Source organism: Phalangium opilio, unplaced genomic scaffold, assembly GCF_054372755.1.
Source record: "Phalangium opilio isolate 3A_F unplaced genomic scaffold, DU_Popi_V2 ptg000695l_1, whole genome shotgun sequence".
NCBI classification, from domain to species: domain Eukaryota; kingdom Metazoa; phylum Arthropoda; class Arachnida; order Opiliones; family Phalangiidae; genus Phalangium; species Phalangium opilio.
The window spans coordinates 62,797-70,000 of NW_028324250.1; the positions used below are offsets into that span (position 1 = coordinate 62,797).

The window sequence follows — 7,204 nt, forward strand, 5'->3', positions numbered from 1 at the left end:
AAACCAAGACGTTTTTTTATAATATCTGTCCCTTCAGTCTTAATGTAATTAAAATTTGAATAATTTCATGTTTTTTCTACCGACATACATTTGGGGTTGATCTATTTCTAATAGCTTAAAGAAGTACTTAAGTATAGTTAATTATATGAACTCATATCCAATAACATAGTTTTCGAAAAGCATATAATGTTGTACTTTATATATGAAGTTAGTTCAAAAATGACAGTATTTGAAATGTAGAATAAATTTTTTTATTTGTTGTGTACACTCTAAACATATATCAATGAGAATTTTTGAGGAAATGCATCATGAGTAGAAGAGCTTGAAGACGATGTCTATATAAGCATATTGTGTTGTACTTTATTTATGAAAAGTTTAAAAACGACGGTATTTGAAATATGGAAGAAAAATATTTGTTTCGTACACTGTATACATATACAGTGTTGTCGAGATCAGACCAACAGCTTCCTTTATGTACAACCCCCAATACTGCCAACGGGTGATGTCGTGCTAAATTATACAGGGTGTAAATAAATGTTTAGAATTCATGTTTTATTGTATTTAAGTGACAACGAGTGGCAAGATACACAAAGAATACAGGAGAATATGCGTGAATGCAACAAAATATTTTAAAGCACAGTCCTACGATTAGTCTTAGAACCTGGGCCTCAAATTGCAACCTCTAAACTGTTTAGTAAACAACTCAACGTAAATATTCGAAGTGTCTACCATTGTGGTTGAGGCACTCTTCCAGATGACTGTCCGTGTCTTGCATTACATTTGCAACCACTAAACTCATGACGCATGGCAAGACTAATGGTATTGCCGTCTTAGGTACTTCTCGTCCGTTAAGGCTTGATGTAGGGGGATATGATTATGCCTGTAGTAATGCCCTTGTAAACTGGCACGAACAGTAGAATGGCTTAGTGCAACTTCTTGTTCCACCGCTCTACTACAAGCATGAGATTGGCTTCAAAACTTTCTACGATGTCAAAGTCTGTATCCTCATTACAGACTATACAGTCTCTTCTACGTTCACGATCTTGCACTATCGAAATGACGAAAGTCCTCGCACCCAAATGTCGGTGTGGAGACCGTTCGGCATAAAGCACTACCTTTAGTTGAACCAGAGAGAATTTTACACATGTGTAAAATTCTCTATGGTTGAATGTTACCGCGACCTTCACCCAAAATAAACTTGCTAATCAATTTTTCCTGGTTAGAATAAGTTGGCATTTTGCTAGGAAACGAGACCAACTACTGTAATTCTACTACTTAGCGACACTGAAAGCCCCTTTATATCTAAAAAGACCGGAAGTTCCTCAAAGTTGAGTTTTCAAAGATTGTCAGCTTGAGCAGCAGGTCATAGTATGTATAGTGGTGAAGGTCGCTTTAACATTCGACACGTGACACCACGGTATGTTTGGTCCTCCAATGTCCTGACCCTATAGGTCCAAACAATTACCATCCAGTTTTTCGGCTCAGCGTTGCGGTATTGCCGGTCCCATTTGAAATACAATTTCTGTAGTGTTACAATTTTAACAATACGCCTGTTAAAAAGGCACAAATACCGAAAAAAGAAACCATTGTAATAAAGGTCGGCCCCCTAACCTTAAACTATGAACAAAATAAAGAAAACATAAAGGTTTCTTTGGGAATGACTTTGAAGCAGAAGGTCCGAGTTGTCTGAGGAACCGAGAAAAAAGGCCGTAGTGAAAACTAATCGTCGTTACGTAGCAGTTAGGACCGAATTTAATTAGTTAGTCTCGTCTTTTAGCAAAATGCCAGTGTATTCAAACCAGGGAAAATTGAACATGATGTTTACGAGGATTACCCAAAACGGCAAAACCTTTGCGTGAACTAATTGAAGCCGATCCATTATTTTTAGAAAGGTACTGTTCTCTGACGAGGCTATTTAAGGATGGTACCTTAAACCTTCATAACGTGCATTTTTGGGAGGGCATTCTTGGAAACCAAATTATCGGACCCTTTTTCTTGATAAGAAAATCTCTGAAGGCATTTACTTGGACTTCCTGCGTCATGAGTTCGTTGCTAGTAAAGTAATTGAAAGACATGGACAGATGAAGAGTGCCTGCACCACAATGGTAATCACATTGAACATTTACGTTGACGTTGATGTGTACCAAACGGATTCGATTAGAGGTTGTAATTTGAGGCCCAAATTCCAAGACTTATCGTAAGACTGTGCTTTAAAATTTTCTGTTGCTCCCCCCACTTGACTGGTATGCTAGGTGGTATTTCAGTAGAAGAAAATTTATTGAATTAGGGATAGCGAGAGATGGCTAGTGATATGGCTTAGTTATGGGCTAGACGCCCTTGTTTTATTGGCAACATTATTACATTGAATGTTGCCAGATTAAATTGTTGCTGGTGATTTGGCGAACTATGCTAATGATATATTAAAATTTAAATGGAAAAGTTTCATTTTGACACATTCCTTACCCTAAAATTTTGTGTTTGGAGCCTATTAATGCATTATAGTGATAATGTAATTAATTTTAGTGTTAAATAGGAAAACATTTAGGCTGAAAGAACAACTGGCGTAGTTTAATCTTATTTTGTTATTTCAGTTAAGGGTTATCTATAGTTACCCAAAAAAAACCTGTTGTTTTCGATTAATTTTAATTAAATATGATCATTAAGTTGAAATTAACGGCTTATCTTCTTTTACTAGTGTTATTTCAGTTTATTATACGGGTTTGAACAAGAAATTCTGCAAACTTTAGAGGAGTGACTGTTTGACTCTTGCAGAACAATCACTACTTTGCCCCAAAACTTTTAAATATCACGCCTTTTCAATGGCTCTCTTTTCAAAATGGGGAAAAAAGCTTTTAAATGACAATTTAATTAATCGTAAGAATTAAACAGGAAAATGGAGGCTGGGTGAAAGATTTGTTAGTTTAATTATAAGGTATCCATGAATTTACCCAAAACACGAATCTTTCACATTCTGGGAGCACTGCCGTGCTCCCAGCCAAGTCGAGCACTGACATCCTTTTCTCGAAGCAACTCGTGGCACTTTTAAGCCCACTGTAACTTCGTGATGGGTATAGGTGAAAGTCTGAAATTTTGCTTGCCGCGAGGACTGTCAATCTTAGCTATTGTTTCCAAATTTCAAGTTCCTACCCTATATGCTTTTCGAAATATCGCAGGTGAAATTTACCTTATTTTGTCACTCACTCACTCACTCACCGATCATCAAAATTCTAAGGTACTTCTAGAGGAGATAGAAACTTAAAATTCAGGATTTAGTTTTCATTTATTTTATAAAGCACAGAAAAATTAAAACATCCCGAATTTTTTATAAAATTGTTCTTTAGTTCTTTATTTTAAAACTAGATGGCGCTGCCGTCTTTTCAACAGAAATAGTGTGTGTTCTTGATGAAAGGACGTAATGGTCCAAAGTTAACCGAAAGTTAAATATATATTAAAGCTAATAGGAGTAGTAGTTTAATAGAAATGTGTCGTAACTGATGCTACATTCTTTTATTAGGATATCGCGTACAATCTTTATTGCATATTCTCTGCGGGTCGAAAGGGGTAATTCAGCGTAAATATGGACAAACGTTAGCGATTATATTGGCAAACGAAGTACCACGAGAGGGTCTTGTTTTAATATAACTACCGAAGTATAACGAGAGGGTCTACAAAAAGAAGTGAGATCCTAAGAAAAACATTACCATGTACAAAAATGGGCCAAGCCTCGCTTCGTGCCCTCTCCGCCGTAAAAGTTCTGAAATCCCATGTAGAGCCAAGTCTGCCTTTTGGTCTCATTCAATCGCCAATTGAACAATTATGTTATAAATTAAGTACTTTTCCTAATTAATAACCAATATTCTTTGACTCTATCATTATTATACATCTTTGTTCGTATCAAAAATATCGTGACTTGGCAAGCGCAGGTGTACATAAGGTTATGCATAACTCGCCTTATAAACTTGTAAATAGGGTTATGCATAACTCACCATATAATTTGTACATAGGGTTGTGCATGACTCATCTTATAAACTTGTACATATCCCCTCGACCATAAACGATTTAGTGAATATCCCTTCGACTTCCTTTTAATATTACTTACTTGCGATTGCCAAGTCACGATCTTTTTGATACGAACAAAGATGTATAATAATGATAGAGTCAAAGAAGATTGGTTATTAATTAGGAAAAGGACTTAATTTATAACATAATTGTTCAATTGGCGATTGAATGAGAACAAAAGGCAGACTTGGCTCTACATGGGATCTCAGAACTTTTTAGGGCGGAGAGGGCACGAAGCGAGGCTTGGCCCATTTTTGTACATGTTAATGTTTTTCTTAGGTTAATTATACTTGATTGAGTTTAATTTAACGGCTTATCTTGTTTATCTTGTGTGGATTTATTTTATAATAAAAGTTTCAATAAAATATTAACTTAAATTGCAATTACCCTAAAATTTTAATGTATGCGCTTTTGATGTATTTTAATGATCATTTAGATTAATTTGAAAGTGAAATAGGAAACTACTGTGGCTGTACGAAAAACTTGTGATGTTTTAATCTTAATTTGAGCATGGTTCGTGAGAGTGGATTAAGCTTAAAATTTATTTGAATTTTTTACCCTATTTGCAATGTTTAGTGCAGTTTAATATTTTTGCCATATATTCATCATTATGGTACCCTAAACTTTTGGGTAGTTTAAACAGTTTATTTAAAAGTTATTTGAGCTTTTATCCAAAAATGTATATTTTGGTTTAATTTCACGTTAATTATATTTAATTGAGTTAAAATTAACGTAGGATTGTGTTTTGGCAGTGTACATTTAGGCTATAAAATGAGTTTAAATGTATACTTCACCTTAATTGCAATTTTTAGTGGAGTTTTCGATTCTCATTTTACGCTAAGTTTTGAATTTCGCGCCTATTAAGGTGCTTTCGAGATAATTTAAATTAGCTTAAGTGTGAAAGAGAAAACATGGGGCTTTACCAACGGCTTGGTTAGATACAATCTTAATCAAGGACATCATTTAAGAGTTATCTGAGTTTTCATCCAAAAAAAATGTACATTCGGGGTTTAATTTCACGTTAATTACACTTAATTACGTTGAAATTAACTTGTCGTCAGTGCTCATTAAGCTTATAAAATGACTTTTAATAAATAATTCACCTTAACTCTAATGTTTAGAGGAGTTTTTTATTATTTCCAACACATTGCGTTAAATTTTTATCATATCCTGTGCTAGGTTTGTGGTAAAGATTATCTATACAATATGTTAATGAATGATGTTATTCTATAGTTTAGCTTGAATACCAGTAATTAAATCAAATACCTATACAATTCATAGCAATTTAAACCAATAAACAAACGGCAACGTGGACTGTGGAAATAGCAAACAACGTAACCCTCCGTTTCTAACGTGGTTACGTTGAGAGAATCTGTGATGTAAACATGAAAATTATTTGACTAATTAAATTATATAACGACACTGTCCTCCTGGATTAACCAGCACCACTGTTACTTATGAATTAAACAATCCACTGTTGGTAACAAATAGTTTATAAAATGATAACGTAACATCACAGTATAACTGATTCAATAGGACCAAAATTGTTTTAACGAATAATCTGGTCCTCTACATTGGTTTAGTTTTAAGGAATTATATCACACACCTTCACAATTAGTAGCATTTTAGTGAGATTAACAAATAATGAAACCGCGTATACCTGTCCTCAAATGAGAATGTTGAGTGAACTGCGCTAACCAGTAACCTATACACCACTCTTTTAACTGCCGTAGGAAAACACATTGAACATTTTGTGATCTTTCCTGTAATATTTTGAAGTTGAATTCTTCACAGGGTGAAAACACTACCGTTGATTTCTAAACCATTAACAAATAATGAAACCCAGTATACCTCATACGTAACTCTCCGTTTCCAACGTGGTTACGTTGAGAGAATCTGTGCTGATGTAAACATGGAAATTCCTCTACATTGGTTTAGTTTAAGGAAATATATCACACACCTTCACAATTAGTAGCATTTTGGTGAGATTAACAAATAATGAAACCCTGTATACCTCAGTCCTCATATATTTGTTTGTAGCAGGAAACGAAGCAGACTGCGTATTTTTGGAATACAGAGCTGGAAATGAGCTTTTTTTATCTTGAAAGGGGAAAGACTATATAAATACTATATTACATAGACAAACTAAAATACAACTTAAGCCTTGGCCGTAAAGAACGTTCAAAAACTTACTTTAAATGATATAAAAACCTCTGTTAACTGTAATTATTTACCTGAATTACTTTTCTAGACGAAAATTCGACCTGATAACGACCTATTTCTTATTAAGGGTGCTACAGTTAATTAGAAAATACATATAAAGGTGCTCAAGCTCGGATGAAATAGTAAAGTAATCTGTCAGCGTCTACTGCTAGATAGTCTGACTCAAAAGTAATTTTGACGTACTTTCAGAATTAACTAAAATTAACATACTTAGAGTTAATTGATTTAAATTAAACTAGCCGATAGCACACCTTGAATACATAATTGTTAAATTAAGAGTATTCCGAAAAGTAACTTCGCTCTAGTTTTTCAGTTAGAGGTGGCTAAATATCACGAAAAACCCCATGTTAATCTCCATAGGAAAAATGGTAAAAGCATGTGAATTTTGCTTTAACGTTACAAAAGAGTATCAAGTCATATCTACAAGGGCCTACCGGCCCTGTAGAATTGCTCTGTTTCGTGCGGCTAAACGCCGCTTGTCCCTCTAAGAAGGAAGACCGACACAATTGATCGGTCGCCTATTTAGTAGGCTAGAGTCTCGTTCGTTATCGGAATTAACCAGACAAATCGCTCCACCAACTAAGAACGGCCATGCACCACCACCCACCGAATCAAGAAAGAGCTCTTAATCTGTCAATCCTTCCGGTGTCCGGGCCGGGTAAGTTTTCCCGTGTTGAGTCAAATTAAGCCGCAGGCTCCACTCCTGGTGGTGCCCTTCCGTCAATTCCTTTAAGTTTCAGCTTTGCAACCATACTTCCCCCGGAACCCACAAACTTTGGTTTCCCGGAAGCTGCCCGCCGAGTCAATTGAGTAACTCAGGCGGATCGCTGGTTGGCATCGTTTATGGTTAGAACTAGGGCGGTATCTGATCGCCTTCGAACCTCTAACTTTCGTTCTTGATTAATGAAAACATTCTTGGCAA

General features: G+C 35.3%; 2 long non-coding RNA genes and 1 pseudogene across 11 annotated transcripts in view; all 3 read right to left on the reverse strand.

Moving 5' to 3' along the window:
- Positions 1–228: 228 nt before the first annotated feature.
- On the reverse strand, positions 229–3,114 carry LOC149588037 (uncharacterized). The gene is made up of 2 exons (XR_016380122.1): positions 2,949–3,114; positions 229–510 (listed from the first exon to the last, which is right to left on the reverse strand). It is a non-coding gene; the product is annotated as an uncharacterized LOC149588037 (long non-coding RNA).
- A 147-nt stretch (positions 3,115–3,261) lies between these two features.
- The window catches only part of LOC149588038 (uncharacterized), a 32,384-nt gene continuing 28,441 nt past the window's right edge, over positions 3,262–7,204 (reverse strand). For 8 of the 10 annotated variants that reach the window (XR_016380119.1, XR_016380115.1, XR_016380113.1 and 5 more), the window contains 2 exons: positions 5,911–6,019; positions 3,262–5,822 (listed from right to left, as the gene is read on the reverse strand). This is a non-coding gene — a long non-coding RNA (uncharacterized LOC149588038). The remainder of the gene's footprint in view (positions 5,823–5,910; positions 6,020–7,204) is intronic. The other 2 variants (XR_016380120.1, XR_016380117.1) reach the window with 2 other exon arrangements.
- Positions 7,043–7,204, reverse strand: part of LOC149588039 (small subunit ribosomal RNA) — a 1,112-nt pseudogene continuing 950 nt past the window's right edge.